At 40.2% G+C, this 18,678-nt stretch overlaps 1 pseudogene; it reads left to right on the forward strand.

Annotated features, from left to right (window-relative positions):
- Nucleotides 1-365: 365 nt before the first annotated feature.
- LOC108590746 (dynein light chain 1, cytoplasmic pseudogene) lies at nt 366-9,087 on the forward strand (annotated as a pseudogene).
- Nucleotides 9,088-18,678: the final 9,591 nt, after the last annotated feature.

An 18,678-nucleotide genomic window follows, 5' to 3' on the forward strand; every position in this document is an offset into this window, starting at 1 on the left:
TCAGGCATAATAGCTCACATTTGAAGACCCAGCACGTTGGGAGGCCAAGGCAGGAGGATTGCTTGAGCCCAAGCGTTTGAGACTGCAGTGAGCTATGAATATACCACTGAGCTCCAGGCTGGACAACAAAGTAAGACTGCATCTCTAAAATAAATAAATAAATAAAGCCATTTATAAATGAAAATGTAACTAGCCAGAATAGTAAGTGCTTTACAAAGTTACGTATAAATTGTCATGGTACCTCAAAGAAAAAAGACAATTGCTTGAGCTTGGGGGATTCCAAGGAGGCTTTAGAAAGGAAGGCCATTTGGGGTGGTTCTTGATGGTGAGCAGGCAGAGGAAAAGACCTGTGTAAAGAACCCACAATGAAAGGGCATCACCTGCAGGCAGTGCAGCGGGAGCTCCAGGAACCCACACTGCAGGGGCAGAAGATAAGGCAGGGGAGGTTATTTGGAGCCAGATTAGGCAAAGCCTTTTATCCTGGATTTAATGTTGTAGGCAATAAGGAGTCAGTGGGATTTTAGGCAGAAAGCAAGATGATCAGATTTAATCTCAAAGGTTTCCCCAACTAACATAAGGAAAAAGAATTAGAAAAAGTAGAGACTCATATCAGGAGTGAAATGAACATACTGCTCTGATGATCCAGCCTCCCTGTTGTTCAAAGCACTCTTTTTATATTACATATATATTCATAAGAAAATTTTCTGAAAATACAGATTAACTTTCTAGTTATCTTGTTATTTCTAGTTATTTAATGAATAGGAAAAGTATCTCATGTGATAACTTTGTATAGTTTTTCATGAGAAAATTGGCTTCATTAATCACTTTTTCAGAATTCTGACACTCAAAGACGTCTGTTTGACTCTCAAGTATTTTGCAATTCAAGACCTTGAAAATATGCCCCATGCATACAGCAACAAAGAGATTGGAGGTTATTTTTAAAAAGTCTGAAAGAAAAAAAAAACAGAACTCCCTTAAAAATAAATTAATTCTTGTATCTAAAATGTATTCTTAGGAAGAGAAATGTAAAAAAGAGAAATAATGCTACAAATAAAAAGGGGGAAATAAAAACAACAAAAGGGAATCCAAGAAGAGTTTAAAACTGTGTTGCACAGTGCACACAGGAAGTGCTTCTTACCTTCCTCCTCTATCATCATGACAAGCCATGAAACCTAGACAATATCTAATCACAGCTACATTCACCACAGATCATCAATAGACACAACCCCTGCAGCTCGTCAGTCAGGGGAGCCCAGAGGAACAAACGGTCCTTAAGAATGACAGGAATAGGACTTCATTCATAACCTTGCTGATTGTGCAGGAGAAGATTACTGAATTTGATTTGGAAAAAACGGCACAGTTATCAACATCTCCAGGTGATATGCTAAACATCCACATATGTTATCTACGCTAGCAATATAACACTCAGTTTCCCCATTTTACAGAAGAGGCAACAACCCTAGAGAAGATAAGTAAGTTCCTAAAGTCACACAGCTGGTAAATAGTCCAAATAGTATTGGATCCATAACTTCTTGACTCCAAAACTTGTGCTTTTTAATCAAGGATAGCTACATAAAGAGAAATGCCAAGTGCCACCTGAGTAAGACAAGCAGTGAATTCCATAGATCTTGGAGAAGGGAGCCCCCTTTCTGGAACAAGGGCCAAGAAAGTCTTCAAGTGGAGAGTGACATTTGATCTGGGTCTTGTGTACTGGATAAGTCAAAAGGATGAAGGAAGCTCATCCCAGGTTTGAATTTAATAGCAAGCATGAAGAGATATAAATGGATATGATATAAATTTATACATACCCATTTGATAAATGTATTATGCACCTATTATATGTAACATATTATGGTAGGGATATAATGACTTATAAAAAAAAAAGAAGGCAATGTGAGGAAAACAGCATTTATTAAAAAATTGTCCTAAGTACCCCTACCTTACAACGGTTACCAGATTGACCAATATGACTCTTCCAAGGGGTCGTTAGAAAGAAAAATAAGAAAGGCTGTCAACATAATTTGGATCAAAAGTTATAGAGTAACAATTTTGTAATTGTGATTACTAACTTATTGTTATGTCATACGCAATATGAAATTTATTTTGAAGTAGCTTACAAAAATACAATGGTAAACACAAAATATAAATATATAAGGAATTGAGGTAAAGAAATATAAATAAGATGTCCCAGCACTTTGGGAGGCCAAGATAGGATGATCACTTAAGGCCAGGTGTTTGTGACCAGACTAGGCAACACTACAAGATCCTATCTCTATAAAACATCTTTTGTTTTAATTGGCAGGTGTCATGGTGCCTGCCTGTAGTCCTATCTACTCCGTAGGCTGAGGTAGGAGGATCACTTGAGCCTAGGAGTCTGAGGTTACAATGAGGTATGGACACACCACTGCCCTTTAGAGTGGGAGACTGAGTGAGACTCTGTCCCTAAAGAGATAATAATAATAAGATGGACTGGGCATGGTGGTTCATGCCTGTAATCCTACCACTTTGGGAGGCTGAGGCAGGCAAATCACCTGAGTTCAGGAGTTCAAGGCCAGCCTGGCCAACATGGTGAAATCCCATTTCTACTAAAAATATAAAAATTAGCCAGGCATGGTGGCATGTGCCTGTAATCCCAGCTACTCAGAAAGCTGAGGCAAGAGAATCTTTTGAACCTGAAAGGCAGACGTTGCAGCGAGCCGAGATGGTGCCACTGCACTTGAGCCTGGGTAACAAAGTGAGACTGTGTCTCAAATAAATAAATAAATAAAAAGATGAAGTTGGAGTAAGGTCAGTTAAAAAGTCAAATACTGGCTGGAAAGAACTATAAATTTGGCTCTATGCTTCCTAGCAGTCATTACCCTGCTCTCCCCAAAACTAATCAGTTAAATTATTTGATAAGACAAAAACAATCAATGAAGAAAATAATAATTTATTGTAGTAGTAATAACAATAATAATAGCTAACTTTATTGGGTCTCATATGCAACTACTGGGGGCTTGATTAATTTATGTATATTTTGTTATTTGATGACCACAATAACCCTATAATGTAGATTCTACTATGGTCTTCATTTTACAGAGAAGAAAATTGGGAGTTACAGAAGTTAAATAGATTTCCCAAAAGCACATGGTATGGTTTGATTGTGTCCCCACACAAATCTCATCTTGAATTGCACTCCCATAATTCCCACATATTGTGGGAGGGACCAAATGTGAGATAATTTGAATCATGGAGGCAGTTTCCTCATACTATTCTTGTGGTAGTGAATAAGCCTCATGAGAGCTGATGGTTTTATCAGGGGTTTCGCTTTTGCATCTTCCTCACTTTCTCTACCACCACCATGTAAGAAGTGCTTTTGCCTCCTGCCATGATTCTAAGGCCTCTCAGCCATGTGAAATTGTAAGTCCAATTAAACCTCTTTTTCTTCCAGTCTCAGGTATGTCTTTATCAGCAGCATGAAAACAGACTAATACAGTAAATTGGTACCAGTAGAGTGGGGCGTTGCTGAAAAATAACCAAAAATGTGGAATCAACTTTGGAACTGGGTAACAGGCAGAGGTTGGAACAGTTCAGGGGGCTCAGAAGATAGGAAAATGTGGGAAAGTTTGGAACTTCCTAGAGACTTAATGAGTGGCTTTGACCAAAAGCCTGATAGCAATAAGAACAATAAGGTCCAGGCTGAGGTGGTCTCAGAGATGAGGATTGGGAACTGGAGCAAAGATGACTCTTATTATCTTTTAGCAAAGAGACTGGTGGCATTTAGCCCCTGCCCTAGAGGTTTGTGGAACTTTGACCTTGAGAGAAATGATTTAGGGTATTGGCAGAAGAAATTTCTAAGCAGCAAAGCATTCAAGAGGTGACTTGGGTACTATTAAAGGCATTCCATTTTATAAAGGAAGCAGAGCAAAAAAGTTTGGAAAATTTACAGACTGACAATGTGATAGAAAAGGAAAATCCATTTTCTAAGGAGAAATTCAAGCCAGCTACAGAAATTTGCATAAGTAACAAGGAGCCAAACATTAATCTCCAAGACAACTGGGAAAATGTCTCCAGAGCATGTCAGAGGTGTTCACAGCAGTCCCTCTTGTCACAGGTCTAAAGGCCTAGGAGAACATGATTTTGTAGGCTGGGCCCAGGGTCCTCATGCTATGTGCAGATTGGTACTTTGTGCTCTGCATCCCAGATGCTCCAGCCGTGGCTGAAAGGGGGTCAATGTAGAGTTTGGGCCATGGCTTCAGAGGGTGCAAGCCCTAAGCCTTGGCAGCTTCCATGTGGTGTTGAGCCTAGATTTCAGATGTATGGAAATGCCTGGATGCCCAGGCAGAAGTTTGCTGCAGACGTAGAGGACTTATGGAGAACCTTTGCTAGGGCAATGTGGAATTTTGATCCAAATGTTGGATCAAAGCCCCTAGACAGAAACCCTACTGGGACACTGCCCAGTGGAGCTATGAGGAGAGGGCCACCATCTTCCAGACCCCAAAATGGTAGATCCACCAACAGCTTACACTGCGTGCCTGGAAAAGCTGCAGGTACTCAATGCCAGCCCATGAAAACAGCTGGGAAGGAGATTGTACCCTGCAAAGCCACAGGGGTGGAGCTGCCCAAGACCATGGGAACTCACCTCTTGCTTCAGCATGACCTGGATATGAGACCTGGAGTTGAAGGAGATCATTCTGGAGCTTTAAAATTTGATTGCCCTGCTCACTTTTGGACTTTGGCTGATTTCTCCCATTTGAAATGGCTGTATTTACCTAGTACCTGTACCCCCATTGTATCTAGGAAGTAAATAGCTTGCTTTTGATTTTACAGGCTCATAGTGGAAGGGACTTTCTTTGTCTCTGATGAGACTTTGGCGTATGGACTTTTGGGTTAATGCTGAAATGAGTTAAGATTTTGGGAGAACGTTGGGGAGGCATGATTGGTTTTGAAATATGAGGACATGAGATTTGGAGGGGCCAGGGACTGAATGATATAGTTTGGCTGTGTTCCCACTCAAATCTCAACTTGAATTGTATCTCCCAGAATTCCTATGCATTGTGGGAGGGACCCAACAGGAGAGCATTTGAATCATGGGGGCAGTTTCCCCCATACTGTTCTCATGGAAGTAAATAAGTCTCATAAGATGTGACGCTTTTATCAGGAGTTTTCGCTTTGGTATCTTCCTCATTTTCTCTTACCACCGTAAGAGGTGCTTTTCACCAACCACAATGATCCTTAGGCCTCCCCAGCCATGCGGAACTGTAAGTTCAATTTAACCTCTTTTACTTCCCAGTCTCGGGTATGTCTTTATCAGTAGCATGAAAACAAATGAATGCAACACAAAATCAGTAAGTGGGGCAAGCAACCTCCAAATAAAGCAAACTTTCTGCCCACCTCAAGCCGAGAAACTTAACCACTAGGTTATTTCTGAAGTAAATTATCCTGTAAGTTCTCAAGAAAATACACCAAGCAATGTAGAACAGTGCATCTCAAACTCCATTGCACATATAAACCACCTGGGATCTTACAGTGCAGATTCTGATTGATTCTGCATTTCTAATCAGCTTTCAGGGGACCCCAAAACTTCTGGCCTGAACCACACTGTGATTAGCAAAGCTAGAACAAACACTATTCTTACAGTTTAAAGGAGCTCTATTTCATAGCATCCCTCAAAGGAAGTAGATGACACAAAACCACAGTATTTCTGTAAAAGCATCTCTTTTTAAAAGAAAAGCTATACAAGGAATGTAGCACTGGGATGATTTGAACTAACCAAGGAATTTAAAGTATCAAGACAAAAAAATGGATGTTCTATTAATAATATACCTTATGTTCATACTAGACTGCACTTAATTGCAACTAAATTATGTCTAATCCCTTCAATTAGAGACAGGTACTGATGATTAGATCTCAATGAGGTGGGTGTTAAGTGCTGATTATGCACGTGACTCTGATTTACTCTAAGAAAGTAAAAAAGGCCAAAGCAGAGGGAGATTCAGAGGAAAAGGGAATGGCCTCCTGTTTTCCTGCCCAGAAAATAGATTTTTCTAAAATAACTGCTACATGGCAGTATCCAAGAATAAAACTTCTCTTTTCAATTAACAAAGAGTGAGGAGTTTCTGAGGCTGCTGCTTCAGAGTGCACAATTTTTTTAACAAAGCTGCATATGTTCAATCACTATTTTGCTTTTAATTTAGAATCTGTTGCCAAGGAAACATCAATATCTAAGTACATTCAAGATGAATCTTCCAACTTCCCTGTTTTTGAAGTGAATCACTTAGCATGGCAGCAGCAGGTTGTAGAACTGAGTTAATCCAGTAGTTGGACTTCCAATCACTGTGTCTTTGATAAATCATCTGGGCCTCAATTTCTTTACCTAGAAAGTAACTATGATTATATGGTTGTTGTCTCTAGCATTTGCTTCTAGGGCATAGTTTCTCTATCTGATGTATAGTTTGTCGTCTCATTATGCCTGGTCAGAAATCTATAGACAGCTTCTTTTGTGTAACAAAAGGGGACAAAGACCCCCTCCTCTCAGTTTCTCCTTCAGTAATGCAAAGCCAATACATACTTGACTTGCCTAAAGGAAGCAAAGCAATGTGGAATCAGAATGGAATTTTTAAAAAAGCCTGTCACAGCAAATATTATGTAATTCAGTTTTCTCAGTTTCATGGTACATCAGCAATCACAGCCAAAGATAACCACAAACTGAAAGGTGTGTCTACAAGGTCCTTCTGGGTCACTGGCAACAGGGTACGTGATCACAAACAAGGGTGGATTCAGGTAGTGTGTGGTCAGAGGTTTTACAATTTGAAGATTCCCTTGAGAAAAAAAATGCAAACTCGTGAATCCAAACTGACTACAAAAGTATCCAGGATAAAAAAAAATCACAGAAAATAAATTAAAAACTGAGAAATACTACAATCATCCAAAAGGCCAGAAAAATAATATAATTTTATTAATTCTTTGGGAGGCCGAGGCAGGTGGATCATGAGGTCAAGAGATCGAGACCATGGTGAAACCCCATCTCTACTAAAAAATTAGCTGGGCGTGGTGGCGCACACCTGTGGTTCCAGCTACTCAGGAGGCTGAGGCAGGAGAATTGATTAAACCCGGGAGGCAGAGGTTGCAGTGAGCTGAGATCATGCCACTGCACTCCAGCCTGGTGCCTGGCAACAGAGCAAGACTCTGTCTCAAAAAAAAAAAAGTATCAGGGATAAGAAAAAACAATCATAGAAAATAAATTAAAAACTGACAAATACTACAATCATCTAAAAGGCCAGAAATATAATATAATTTTATTAATTAACTTCCTGATACACGTCTACTAGTCTCTTTTTCCTATGTTTGGGACTTTCTGCTCTTTGAACACTTTTACGTATGATAATTGTTTCATAAAATCTATTATAGAATAGGACTTCAGTGCCTCTGAGCAGGGTTGGTTAAAATTTATCTTATCAATAGTTTAAAGTACGCTTTGGTTTCACAACGAATTATTGGTAACTTCACATAAAGGTTTAGGATTGTGGTCAATATTAGAAAGACTCTATCCAAGTTTCTTTTACACGTGAGCTCTAAGGTTCAGAAGAATTTTCTACTAGGTGCATCTAAGGAGCATATCAAAGCATTTCCTCCTCTACCACCCACATTCTTCTGAAGCTGGACACTGTGCACACATCTGACCACTTGACCACACCTCTGGCCCTTGCATCTGCACATAGCACAGTGGGCAGTCAGAGGTTTTCTAGAAGCCATTCCTACACCAAGACAGCTAGAAGTAACCCAACTATGTGTGGAAATGTGAGTCGATTATATCTCATAAGCCTAAACTAAACATATTCCCAACTCAGATTTCCCACAACTGAAAGCCAAGAATATCTGCAGTGCTCCTATACCAGTTGAAACAAGGGCAAATGTGATGGAGACAAAGTCAAAATGAGAAGAGTTCTCCTAGCCAACTGCAGTTAAAATATCTCATTTTGAGTATCCTACTTGCAAGGGGCCCTTAAACTTCATTAAAATTTAAACTGCATTTGCTTGACTGTAGGTCTACCTCTGACAGAAAGTGATTATTTTCTTGTTTTCTTATGCCTGACAACTCTAACATAACTACCTTCAGTTTGATTGCATCATATGAAGGATTGAGCTACGTGTTTTTTAAACGTTAGCTAATCCATCCTTAAACAAACGCTATGAGGTAGTTGTTATTGCACAGCCGGGGAAGCTGGAGCTCTGAAAGGTTAAGCCACTTGTTCAAGGTCAGTACGCTGGTACAGTAGTTCCAATGCTGGCACATGCAAGTGTGCTCTCCTGCTTCCTTGTGAAAATTGGGGTGGGGACAGAGCATGAGAAGGACTTTCTAAGCTTTTTTAGGAACAGGAAGAACATGACTAGATACCAAGTCTCATTAAGAATATAAAATGTAGGCCGGGCACGGTGGCTCAAGCCTGTAATCCCAGCACTTTGGCAGGCCGAGGCGGATGGATCACGAGGTCAAGAGATCGAGACCATCCTGGTCAACATGGTGAAATCCCGTCTCTACTAAAAATACAAAAAAATAGCTGGGCATGGTGGCGTGTCTCTGTAATCCCAGCTACTCAGGAGGCTGAGGCAGGAGAATTGCCTGAACCCAGGAGGCAGAGGTTGCGGTGAGCCGAGATTGCGCCATTGCACTCCAGCCTGGGCAACAAGAGCGAAACTCTGTCTCAAAAAAAAAAAGAATATAAAATGTGTTATATGTACCGCGGGTCCAGTAGTGACCATAGCTCACATAGGGCCTGAGCCATGTCAGCACCTCTCTCAGGAGACTATTCCAGTTGGCCAGCCTCTGCTCCACAGCAACCACGTGAAGTTGAAAGGCTGTGATCAAAAATGCAGTCATGCTGGAAGAGATGCCGCAGGGCTTAGTGATGTGAGCTACGCAGGCACTGGAGAACGTAAAAAACAATATTGCGGCCCATATCAAGAAGCAGTTTGACAAGAAGTACAATCCCACCTCATATTGCATCATGGGGAGGACCTTTGGTTAGTTGCCTGACACATGAAACCAAATACTTCATCTACTTCTACCTGGGCCAAACCGCCATTCTTCTGTTCAACTCTGGTTAAAAGGTTAAAGACACAGACTGTGTCACACACACATCAAGTCTCTGAAACTTTATTATGTTTTGTAAGGGCATTCTCTGTACTAGTTTATTGCAGTGGTAAGATAATTAGCAACACACTTACATTTGTATCCCATGCTTCATGTTTCTTTCTCTCAAAATCCATTGCTTTAAAAAAAACAAATCTGTTACAGATATGAAAGAAAAAAATGTAAAACATTGCATCAGTACTTTCTTGTAGTAAGTTTGGGCCCTGGGCTAAGAATCCAAAAAGTTAATTCAGGTAATATGCTGTCATTGGTAACTTGTGCAAGCCATTCACCAACAGTTTAACATCGTTTTATCAAATGCTAAATAACAGCTTCTAGTAACAATAAAATTATTACGATATTTGAATCAGAATTCAAACGGATTTTAACAATAACATATATGTGGCCCAATTTAATATTGCTTACTAGGGCAAGGTTGTATAGACTGTAGCCTAGAAGACTCTTTGTAATAAAGCATAATTATAAGAAAATTAGCCTATTTAAATTCAAAGAACTACGAGTTCCTGGCTAAGTTTATGTCTCTTATACAAGAAAATCACAGGGTGACAACCTATAATTAAAACCCCAGATCTGTTCAGATCATTAAAATTCATCTATTTACAATTTAGGTTTGCACATGGGTCTATGTCCAGTTCCTGAGAATGTGGCTACACCAGAAAGTTTACTTCCAAGAAATCAGACAGCCTCCTTTTAGAGGTTGCTGTTTGTTTGTTTGTTTGTTTGTTTGTTTGTTTGTTTGTTTGTGACAGAGTCTTGCTCTGTCTTGCTCACCCAGGCTGGAGTGTAGTGGCACAATCTTAGCTCACTGCAACCTCCACTCCCTGGGTTCAAGCAATTGCCCTGCCTCAGCCTCCCAAGTAGCTGGGATTACAAGCACCTGCCACCACACCTGGCTAATTTTTGTACTTTTAGTAGAGATGGGGTTTCACCATCTTGGCCAGGCCGGTCTTGAACTCCTAACCTCATGACTCACCCGCCTTAGCCTCCCAAAGTGCTGGGATTACAGGCATGAGCCACCACATCTAGCCCTTTTAGGGGTCTTAAGTGCAGTACATGCTGCACTATGTACCCAACTCCCTTTCTCAAATACCTCCAAACAGATGTGCTTTCCATTTTTACTTGCCAGAGAAATTCAAATTAAAACTGTGATAAGATACCACTCTACACTGACGAGAATAGCTTAAATTTAAAGACCAACAAACCCAAGTGTGGCAAGAACAGGGAGCACCTGGAACTCTCATAAATTGATGGTGGGAGTGTAAAATGACACAAGCAGTTTGGAAAAATGTTTGGCAGACATAACCAAAGGTAAACATATGAATACCCTATAATCCAGCATTTCCATTCTTGGGTATATATTCAAAAGATATGAATATCTATATCCGTCAAAATACGTGTACAAGAATGTTCATAGGTACTTTTTTTCCTAGTAGCCGGAAACTAGAAGTAATGTAAATGCCCATCAAAAGTAGAAAGATAAATTGTGGTGTAATCATACAACCGAATACTATATAGAAATGAGAATAAACTCATTCCAGCAGCAGGCTGGAATAATCAAGGATAAATCTCACGAATGACCATGAGTGAAGCAATCGAATACGGAGGAATGCACAGTATAATATTTACAACCAAATTTATAAATAAATATGATAGTTTTCTAATCTGTAGGAATAGATATCAGGATAGTAGTTACCTGGGGGTGTTGACTTGGAAGGAGTGTTTTAAATCTGCATATTCAGCTGAGTAGTAGTTAGATGGGTAATATATAGTAAAATTCATTTAGTTGTAGATTTAAGATTTGTGTACTGTAAATGTATGTCATATTTAATGTAAAATATTTTTATATGAATATCAATGCAGACCTTGAGAAAAAGGATCAAGACATCAGAACATCTAAATAGAAAAACTGGGGCATCTAGAAGAGCACAGAGGATCTCAACCTCTGTGACCCAGAAGGAACACAAAGGAAGGAAGAAGGAAGCAGAACCTGGGGTATCTGAACAACCAAACACAAGCGAATCCATCCTCATTCTCTCATGCTGTCACTCTCTTTATGATCCAATTTCTTTCTTATGTCTTGCTTTTCCCCTGCATTTTTTGCCCAGCTACAGCAAAGGAAGTAGAAGCAGAGCTTCGGATTCAGGGAAATCTTCATCCATCACATTCTCTGCTTTTGCATAAAGTGTTCCACTTCAACCCTAATGGACTTGTAGGTGATTTCTGATCTTACACCCAAGTATTACCAAAGTTAAAAGTGAAGGTGTTTTATATGTGAGGCTTTACATAGTCTTTCCCAATTGTTGTTATGCTTTTTCAACTACTTTATTACTTTATTTCAACAATAGAGAACTGTCAGAACACATTAGTGCCCTAAAACAACCTAAATCAATGTTAGATGGAGATGTTTATAGAAGACACATAAAGGAATTTTTTAAAATAAAAAAGTTAACACTATTTAGTGTTGATATTCCTATAGTATATTTTCATACTTGTAAGTTTGGGTTGTCACTGTAAACAAGCATTTGAATTGCAAGGTAGTAAAGTGGATATTACTGTGAAGGTTAAAAAATGCACAGTTCAAGGATTGAAACTATTGTCTTAGTATTATGTAAGTGTTTGTGGCACAGAACAAAATTTCCAGAGTTGTATCTTGAACAACATAACTGAAATGAAGACTGAATTCTCTGGAAAAAATGTAAGAAAAGTGAAGTGCATTTAGAGAAGACAAAAATACGATTGTGAAAGGTTCAAGTGAAGAAATTAAGAATTTCAGATTTTCTACATTGAAGAATTTAAAATTGCATGTGACCATTTCATTTACAGTATTTGGTTGTAAATATTATACTGTACATTCCTCTGCATACGATTTCTGTCCTTAAAAGTTTATGTGTTCACATTGGACAAAGAGAAGATTGCTGAAGGTGCACAGTCATCTTCCATCTGTATGCAGTGTAAACAAGGCACTCAAAGGGGAAACGGATGTTTTAAACTCAGCTTAATCACTGAATTCTAGTTTGACACTTCTGTCAACTGGAATGTATATTCCAAGTGGAGAATGTATATTCCAAGGAGAGAATTGTGGTATAATCTAAATGTAATAAATACAGCTAATTATATTTAAGGCAAAAACCACTTTTGAAGACTAGGACTATGTGGTTTGTCCTTACAAAAATCATAGTCAGAAAATAAGGTTGAGTTATTGGCTACGGTAAGTGCTCACCATATGTAGTAATAACTCAGTTATCTGTTCTTAGAACATTTTTGTTGTTAGGAAAGAGATGTTAATGACTTGGGAGAGTAATGTTGGTGGAACTGGTTAAGAATCTCGACTCTAGAATCAGACTGCCAACTCTAAAAACCCCACTCTATGACTCACTCTGTGACTTTGCACATATCACATAACTTCTCTACACATGTTTTCACTCTGTAAAATGGGAGTTATGATAAGATCCACCTCATAAGATTTTATAACCAGTGAATGTTAAAACAGTTGTTAAACAGGCTGGGTGTGGTGGCTCATGCCTATAATCCCAGCACTTTGGGAGGCTGCAGCAGGTGGATCACCTGAGGTCAGGAATTCGAGACCAGCCTGACCAACATGGTGAAACCCTGTCTCTACTAAAAATGCAAAAATTAGCCGGGCATGGTGGTGCATGCCTTTAATCCCAGCTACTTGGAAGGCTGAGGCAGGAGAATATCCTGAATCTAGGAGGTGGAGGTTGCAGCGAGCCGAGATCATGCCATTGTACTCCAGCCTGGGCAACAAAAGCAAAACTCTGCCTTGAAAAAAAATATGTATATGTATGTATACGTATGTATATATATATATATATTTGTTAAACAGGAAAATACCTTTCATGTTTGCATGTGGCAGATGGTCAATAAATGTTAAGTCTTATACTTTAACCATTTCCCTTTCATTGACTACAATAACAGCCTTTTTTCTCCCCATAAAGGACATTTTGTAATACAAAAAGTGAATATAATAAAACACCATAGAAACCTAATAGAGCAGAAAATTGAAATGGAGAGAAATGAAAATAGGATTATTTTCAGCAGTACATCATTTGTCATAGATTAGGCTAATGATGAGTTTAGCTCTTTCAGTGGATCTGTGAGTGCCAACTAACACATCCAAGAAGCCAGTCTCTGGTGTGACAGGTTTCTGCATTATTTTCCATTTACCACTTTATAGAATGCTCACTGGCTCAAATGAAACTAGCTTAAGTGAGCAGTAATGAAACACAAAGAAAATACTCCTCTATCCAGAAGAGGTCACACTCAGATCCGAGAAAAACATATAAGCAATACATTGTTTAAAGGATTTTAACAGCAAATTAATGATGCAACAGCATATGAGACTATAACTAAAAGCAGCTTCCATTGAAAGTGCCACAAAGCATTGCAAGTCCACAGTGGACAAGTGAGAGCAAAACATCCCATGTTCCGGGAAGAGCATGCAGGACACAGATTATGGTTTGTAAAATCTCCCAGTTCTTTCAGTTGGCAAGACCTTGTTTTTAGTCCAAATAACATTATCCAGAAGTTCTTGGGGTTCTTGGATCCCCTGTTTTGCAACAACATTAAGGAGCATTTCTAAATCCCTGGAAGAAAGTTACTTAGTAGTGCTAAGAAAGAGTAAGCCAAAAGCACCTGCACATTCAGGAGTTTGAGCTTAAGGGCAAGAGTGACACCTGTTTAAACTCATTGTAAGGTAATGAGGGAAACACATGCCGTTTCACCTGGGTTTCATCATGAGTACCCATATAGTTTGGCTGTGTTCACACCAAAATCTCATCTTGAATTGTAGTTCCCATAATCCCATGTGTCATGGGGAGGGACCCAGTGGGAGGTGTTTGAATCATGGGGGCAGTTTCCCCTATGCTATTCTCATGATGCCAAGTTCTCATGAGATCTGATGGTTTTATAAGGGGCTTCTACCTTTGCTCAGCTTTCATTCTTCTCTCTCCAGCTGCCTTGTGAAGAAGAATGTGTTTGCTTCCACTTTTGCCATGATTGTAAGTTTCCTGTAGCCCTCCCAGCCATGCGGAACTATGAGTTGATTAAGCCTCTTTCCTTTATAAATTGCCCAGTCTCAAGTATTTCTTCAGAGCAGCATATTAACAGACGAATACAGTAAATTGGTAGCAGGAGTGTGGCAGTGCTGTGAAGATACCTGAAAATGTAGAAGCAACTTTGGGATTAGGTGACAGGCAGAGGCTAAAATAGTTTGAAGGGCTCAGAAGAAGACAGGAAAGTGTAGGAAAGTTTGAAACTTCTTAGAGATTTGTTGAAAGGCTTCGACCAAAATGCTAGTACTGATATGAACAATAAATTCTAGGCTAAGGTAGTCTCAGATGGAGATGAGAAACCTGTTGGGAATTGGAATAAAGGTCATTTTTGCCATGCAAAGACTGGAGGCATTTTGCTCCTGCGCTAGAGATCTGTGGAACTTTGAACTTGAGAGAGATGATTTAGGGTATCTAGTGGAAGGCATTTCTAAGTGGCAAAATGTTCAAGAGGACACAGTGCATAAACGTTTGGAAAATTTGCAGCCAGACAATGTGATAGAAAAGAAAAATGCATCTTCTGGAGAGAAACTCAAGCCCACTGCAGAAATTTGCATATGTAACAAGGAGCTCAATGTTAATCACCGAGACAATGGGAAACCTGTATACAGGGCATGTCAGAGACCTTCGCTAAAGCCCCTCCTATCACAAGCCCAGAGGCCTAGGATTAAAAAATGGTTTCCTGGGCTGGGTCCAGACACCCCCCTGCTGTGTGCATCCTAGGAACTTGGTGCCCTGTGTCCCTGCCACTCCAGGTATGGCTAAAAGGGGCCCAGGTACACCTCGGGCCATGGCTTTGGAGGGTACAACCCCAGACCTTGGCAGCTTCCATGTGGTGTTGAACCTGAGGGTACACAGAAGTCAAGAACTGAGGAGTTTGGAAACCTCCACCTAGATTTCAGAGGATATATGGAAATGCCTGGATGCCCAGGCAGAAGTTTGCTACATGGCCAGCGTTCTCATGGAGAACCTCTACTGGGCTGTGCAGAAGGGAAATGTGGGGTCAAAGCCACCGCAGAGTCCTCACTGGGGCTCTGCCTAGTGGAGCTGTGAGAAGAGGACCACTATTTTCTAGACCCCAAAATGGTAGATCCACTGGCAGCTTGCACTGTGAATCTGGAGAAGCCAGACATTCAATGCCAGCCCATAAAAGCAGCCTTGAGGGGGGCTGTACCCTACAAAACCATAGGGGCAGAGATGCCCAAGGCTGTGGGAGCCCACCTCTGCCATCGGCATGACCTGGATATGAGACATGGAGTCAGTGGAGATCATTTTGGAACTTTAAGGTTTAATGGGTGTCTTATCAGATTTTAGACTTGCATGGGGCCGGTAGCCCCTTTGTTTTGGCCAATTTTTCCATTTTGTAATGGGTGTATTTTCCCAATGCCTGTACCCCCATTGTATGTAGTAAGTAACTAACTTGCTTTTGATTTTACAGGCAGAAAAGACATGCCTTGTCTCAGATGAGGCTTTGGACTTGGACTTTTGAGTTAATGCTGGAATGAGTTAAGACTTTGGGAGACTGTTGGAAGGGCATAATCTGAAATGTGAGGATATGAGATTTGGGAGGGGCTGGGGCAGAATGATATGATTTGGCTGCATCTCTACCTAAATCTCATCTTTAATTGTAGTTCCCATATTCCCCATGTGTCATAGGAGAGACCCACTGGGAGGTAATCGAATCATGTGGGTGGTTTCCCCCATGCTATTCTTGTAATAGTAAGTTCTCACAAGATCTGATGGTTTTATAAGGGGATTCCCCCTTTGCTCAGCTCTCATTCTTTCTCCTACCACCTTGTAAAGAAGGATGTGTTTGCTTTCCCTTCTGCCATAATTGTAAGCTTCCTGAGGCTTTCCCAGCCATGCAGAACTGTGAGTTGATTAAACCTCTTTCCTTTATAAATTACCCATTCTCATGTATTTTTTCATACCATCATGAGAAGAGACTAATACAAATATCTTTATAGTAAAATCAGAGCCACCCAAAGAAATATTCTTAAAACATCCGAGCCCAGCTAGATTCTTTTGCCCTAATTAGAGAAGTTTTTCTAGCCAAGAACCTTATGTAATGTCTGAGGCACCCCTCTCTTGCAGGCAAATTCTATATTTTGGTTTGGAAGTGCTAACTGGAGAGGGATTCCATACAACCTCCCATCTGGTAACCGTCAGTTGTAAAATAGAACATATTGGCTTCACCATTTTGACTTGGCTGCCTCAAAATGGTCCTTTCAAAATTTTATCACCAATTGTGTAGCCAACATCCCTGACTATGATGCAACTTCCCAAATTTACCCCATCCTCAGCCCTTTACTGAACCTTATTTTCTAAACCTGGTCTACCTCTTAGCCTGAGGTAGAAGATTAAATGGTGGAGTTGAAGGAATCGGTTGTACACATTAATTGAAAATGAAGTAGATGTCACTCGCATTACTTAAAAAAAAAGAAAACAAGCTGAAAGTTTAATGGTTTATTTTTGGAACCGTATCAAAATGTCTCTGACTCAAAATAGCTGCATAAAAATGTCAGACTATGAACTATTTAAAAACATTAAGAAAATCTTCTCCAAAGAAAGTAGTGGTATATATTTTATGATAACTGTGAGTAATCAAGAGGATTAGTTCAATAGACACTAAAGATATTTGTGTCCAAAGAGAGTTCTTTACCTTATAGTCTTATCTGTTCTATTGTTTTTTAGATAATGCTGTAAGGATGTAAAGATGCTACTTAAGGGGGCCATAATAATTCACAGGAGAGTGTAAGTACCCAATCTTTCATCTCAGGCCCATAGAATGACTGAAGAATTTAGTCGGTGGGATATATGCACATATATGAATATTGTATTCCCTTGCTTTGTGACTTTTATTGAACTCAGCAATGTAAGAACATAGAAAGGCAAGAGTAGGAGGTGAGCTATATAGAAAATGCTTTTACCTGTTAATTGCAGGTAGTATTTAAGGGGCATGTTTGGAAAGAATGGCATGTCAGCTAGAAGGGAAAAGACAGTAAATTTTATTACCCTGCTTCCATGGAGCCAGTCATGTTTTTCAGTGTTCCTACTGCAAGGTTAAAGGCAGGACCAGGATAGTCCTGCTGGGAGGCTTGTCTGAAGAGGAAAAGAGAAGAAAGGGGACTGGTGATGGGGAGAAGCATGCTATAAAAAGCAAACAACCAACCTTGTAAAAAAAAGCATCCTCTTCCTAAAACCAAGGACAGCACCAATAAAGACTATTACTAGAAATCATTACTTCTATCTTACCATATATCTAGCCAAACAATAATAAACCTCCTTCATTAAAAATGTTTTTCTTCGCCGGGCATGGTGGCTTATGCCCATAATCCCAGAACTTTAGGAGGTCTAGGTGGATGTACATTGGAGGTCAGGAGTTCAAGACCAGCCTGGCCAACATGGTGAAACCCTGTGTGATAGTTAATATTGAGTGTCAGATTGATTGACAAAGTATTGATCCTGGGTGTGTCTGTGAGGGTGTTGCCAAAGGAGATTAACATTTGAGTCAGTGGGCTGGGAAAGGTAGACCCACCCTTAATCTGGGTGGGCACAATCTAATCAGCTGTCAGTGCAGCTAGGATAAAAGCAGGCAGAAGAACGTGAAAAGGCTACCTGGCTTAGCTTCCCAACCTACATCTTTTTTCCATGCTGGATGCTTCCTGCCCTCAAACGTCGAACTCCAAGTTCTTCAGCTTTGGTACTGAGACTGCTTTCCTTGCTGCTCAGCTTACAGATGGCCCACAATAGTGGGACCTTGTGATTCGGTGAGTTAATATTACTTAACAACTTATCATGTTTGATGATGGATCATCAAGTCATCATGTGACCTGAACTGCCTATCATGAACTGGGTGCCCTCTGACCCATTTAGCTATAAAGTAGGTCATGCACAGCAGCATTCCATTATTAAATGGAAGTGGTATATATGTGATTGGGCTCCAGCAGGTCCTGAATGCACAATTAAGTTACATGAGGAAGTGGCTCAAATGCTCATGATCTCTACTCCGGCTGCCTTACCTTCTCTCCCACAGCCTGCACTGATGGCCTCATGGGAAGTTCCCTATAATCAGTTGACAGAGGAAGAGAAGACTAGGGCCTGGTTCACAGATGGTTTAGTACGATATGCAAGCATCACCGAAAAACGGACAGCTGCAGCACTACAGCCCCTTTCCAGAACATCCCTGAAGGATGGTGGAGAAGGGAAATCTTCCCAGTGGGCAGAACTTCGAGCTGTGCACCTAGTTGTTTACTTTGCATGGAAGGAGAAATGGCCAGATGTGTGATTATATACTGATTCATGGAGCATAACCAGTGGTTTGGCTAGATGGTAAGGGACTTAGAAGAAGCATGATTGGAAAATTGGTGACAAATTTGGGGAAGAGGCATGTGGATAGAAGAGGTATGTGGATAGAGGTAAGTGGTCAAAAACTGTGAAGATATTTGTATCCCATGAGTGCTTACCTACAGGTAA

Source organism: Callithrix jacchus, chromosome 3 (genome assembly GCF_049354715.1).
Source record: "Callithrix jacchus isolate 240 chromosome 3, calJac240_pri, whole genome shotgun sequence".
In the NCBI taxonomy this organism is placed as follows: domain Eukaryota; kingdom Metazoa; phylum Chordata; class Mammalia; order Primates; family Cebidae; genus Callithrix; species Callithrix jacchus.